Source organism: Babylonia areolata, chromosome 24 (assembly GCF_041734735.1).
Source record: "Babylonia areolata isolate BAREFJ2019XMU chromosome 24, ASM4173473v1, whole genome shotgun sequence".
In the NCBI taxonomy this organism is placed as follows: Eukaryota; Metazoa; Mollusca; class Gastropoda; order Neogastropoda; family Buccinidae; genus Babylonia; species Babylonia areolata.
In genome coordinates this window covers 15,925,300-15,929,026 of record NC_134899.1, presented here as the reverse complement: position 1 = coordinate 15,929,026, position 3,727 = coordinate 15,925,300, and the positions used below count along the sequence as shown (strand labels likewise).

At 43.0% G+C, this 3,727-nt stretch overlaps 1 long non-coding RNA gene across 1 annotated transcript in view; it reads right to left on the bottom strand.

The window, feature by feature from the left end:
• LOC143298842 (uncharacterized) overlaps positions 1 to 3,211 on the bottom strand; it is a 16,243-nt gene extending 13,032 nt beyond the window's left edge. Inside the window, exon 1 of the long non-coding RNA XR_013057438.1 lies at positions 2,854 to 3,211. This is a non-coding gene — a long non-coding RNA (uncharacterized LOC143298842). The remainder of the gene's footprint in view (positions 1 to 2,853) is intronic.
• Between the last annotated feature and the right edge of the window lie 516 nt (positions 3,212 to 3,727).

The window sequence follows — 3,727 nt, the reverse complement described above, 5'->3', positions numbered from 1 at the left end:
AAGAGGAGGAGGAGGAGGAGGGGGAAGATAGGAAGAAGAAGAGGAGAAGGGGGGAGGATGGGAAGAAGAGGAGGAGGAGGGGGAAGATGGGAAGAAGAAGAAGAGGAGGAGGGGGAAGATAGGCAGAAGAAGAGGAGGAGGAGGAGGAGGGGGGAAGATGGGAAGAAGAAGAAGAGGAGGAGGAGGAGGGGGGGGAGATAGGAAGAAGAAGAGGAGAAGGGGGGAGGATGGGAAGAAGAAGAGGAGGAGGAGGGGGGGAGGATGGGAAGAAGAAGAAGAGGAGAAGGGGGGAGGATGGGAAGAAGAAGAAGAGGAGGAGGAGGAGGGGGGAGGATGGGAAGAAGAAGAGGAGGAGGAGGAGGGGGGGAAGATAGGAAGAAGAAGAGGAGAAGGGGGGAGGATGGGAAGAAGAAGAAGAGGAGGAGGAGGAGGAGAAGAGGGGAAGATAGGAAGAAGGAGGAGGAGGATAGGAAGAAGAAGAGGAGGAGGAGGAGGGGGGGAAGATAGGAAGAAGAAGAGGAGAAGGGGGGAGGATAGGAAGAAGAAGAGGAGGAGGAGGAGGAGGAGAGGGGAAGATAGGAAGAAGAAGGAGGAGGAGGATAGGAAGAAGAAGAGGAGGAGGAGGAGGGGGGGAAGATAGGAAGAAAAAGAGGAGGAGGATAAGAAGAAGAAGAACAACAATAACAACAACAAAAGGTACTACTACTGCTACTATTACTACTACTACTACTACTGAAGAAGAAGAAATGCACAGACACAGAGAGAGGTGGGGAGAGGAGAGGGATAGAGAGATGGGGAGAGGGAGGGGAGAGGGAGAGAGATGGGAAGAGAGAGAGGGAGAGGAGAGGGAAAGAGATGGGGAGAGGACAGGGGGAGAGAGATGGGGAGAGGACAGGGGGAGGGAGAGAGATGGGGGAGAGGGGGAGAGGAGAGGGAGAGAGATGAGGAGAGAGAGGAGAGAGAGACATACAAAGAGAGATTATGAACATGGAGACCAAGAAATGCAACTAATAAAATATCTGGTTAACTGGGAACATTGGTAATTTAAAAAAAAGAAAAGAAAAAAGATTCATCCTATATTTCAAGGCTTTGTAGAAATGCAGAGAGGGGTATCTCACAACGTTAGTGTCAAGACAAGACAACAACAAAACCAGTTTGAAGAGATGATTTCGACGATAATATCCGGGTCGAATAAATGTTATTCTGATTTATTTCAGTGCTTCAAATCTAGGAACAAATTGGACTTCTGATTTATTTCACGGTTTCAAAACTAAGAACCAATAGGACTGTATCTTCTTTTGAACATTTTCACATATTATATCATATCAATTCAAAGTCTTTGGCCTCTTTGTACTTATCATACCGATATACAGCCAAATCAGAATTCCCAGTATAAACCTTGGTGTTACATGTTTTATATGTTCATATGCTTTTTGAGAAACAAATATGTTTTCACAACATGCGAGACAAAAATGTGAAAGCGTTCTGTATAATTCGGTTCTTTCACCAGATAGAACAGAATATGTCTTTATTACCAAGTGTACCAGGGTCACAAGGAATATTGCATAGACAGGATAGACAGACACCCATACAAAAAACAACAACAAAAAACAGACAGAGGCAAAAAATAAACAGAGACAGAGAGACAGATAGAGATAAAGACAGAGAAACAGAGACATACAGACGAGAGACCAGAGACAGAGAGACAGATAGAGATAAAGACAGAGACATAGAGAGACCAGACAAAGACAGAGAGACAAAAGGGAAAAAGATACAGAGACGAACAGAGAGAGAGAGGGGTGGGGAGGGGGGGGAGTTGGGGGGGGGAGTCATTCGCGTGCATGCAAAAAGTACAATAACCAGATGTGGAGCAAAACAGAAAAAAGCAAGGAAGCTACAGCATAAAGATTTCACTATCTCCCCTCCAAAGATGCAACAATTTCAATTGCATACTAGAAACAGCTAATTCAAAAGTAAATGACGAGAGCATGGCTATCAAATTTCTATAAGTACGAGAAATTACTACGTTTTACGTATATTGCTGATTTTTACGTTACGATTTATTCTCATATCTAAATCTCAACCTTATCACTGTTTTAAGGCAAAAAATGTGAAGAAAACGTAAAGTGCTTTTGTTGTCATGAGACTGAAGACAGTTACAGTCTTTTAGAAACTGGTCACTTAAAAAAACATCAACCTGTTTAGCCGGAGTAACCATTTAAAGCCATTTCAAACCTGAGCATTACGACATGATGTTCGGCGTTGGTTGTATAAACTCGAAACCCCATCCGTAATGAGCCGATACTGATTTTAGCATGATTTAATATCATATTCACTTCTTTTTTTCTAAATAAGAAATAAAATCAGAATCAGAACACTGGTATTATCTCCGTATGATGAATTGATTGTAGTCAAAGTCCGTGATACATACACAATTATACAAAAGCAGAACAGTGCACATCATTGCTGGCATATAGCATATTGGTCTACAACAAGATCACATTATTCATAACAGTCATAGAGTCATCATGATATCTTATCTCCGATCACATAATAATGTCTCAAGACTCACACAACAATCAAAGCACACACACTCACAAAAGATCCAATATATATATATATAGATAGATAGATAGATATAGATATATATATGATTATATATATATATATATATATATATATATAAATCATAAAAAAAACACTTGCTAATTAGTATACAGTTTCATCTAACCCCATCCCAACATCCCAACCCCCACCCACTCCACCCAAAAAATAAATAAATAAACAAAAATGATAACAAATACAAAAAAAAGCACAAAAGCGTTTTAAAACACAAACACAAACAATACATACCCCACCAGCCAAGAACCCATCAGAAGAAAAGAAAACCAAAAAACAAAAAAAACACACATACACACGCAAAAAAAAAAAAAAATTAGTCACACAACTTATTGTCATCGACTTTTGTTCGCACAGATAGCACCGCGCACAACAACAGCCCACTTTGCAAAACTGAAAAAAACAAAAAAACAAAAAAAAAAAACACCTACACAAGACAAGACAGCAGCGATCCGAGAGACGATCCGAAGCCGATGTTGGCGATATGCTGTGTTGCCGGTGAAGGCCCCTTCTGTCGGTTGCTCCCTGCTCCTAAACTGTGGAGGCTTGCGACCGGTGTGAGTTGAGATGCCTGGGGTGGGACTGATGGACATCGCGCTCTGCTGCCACATCTGACGGATCTGGCATCGCTGCAGTCAGCACCACAAGCAGCCACCTAGCTGGCTGCAGCAGGCAGCAAGCAGTAAGCAGCACGCCATGGCAAGCTAGCCGGCTTTTCCAAGGGAAAGTCAAGTCTCCCGGTAGTAGTCAGTAGCGGCTCCGATACAAGCCCTGAACTGTGCATGCAGTGGTGACAGGATTTCCCTCTGTTCGTGTGTGTGTGTGTGTGTGTGTGTGTGTGTGTGTGTGTGTGTGTGTGTGTGTGTGTGTGTGTGTGTGTGTGTGTGTGTGTGTGTGTGTTTGTCTGTCTTCTGTCTGTCTGTTTGTCTGTCCGTCTCTGTGTGTGTGTGTGTGTTTTTTCTGTCTGTCTTCTGTCTGTCTGTTTGTCTGTCCGTCTGTGTGTGTGTGTTTGTCTGTCTTCTGTCTGTCTGTTTGTCTGTCCGTCTCTGTGTGTGTGTGTGTGTGTGTGTGTGTGTGTGTGTGTGTGTGTCTGTGCGTTTGTCTCTCA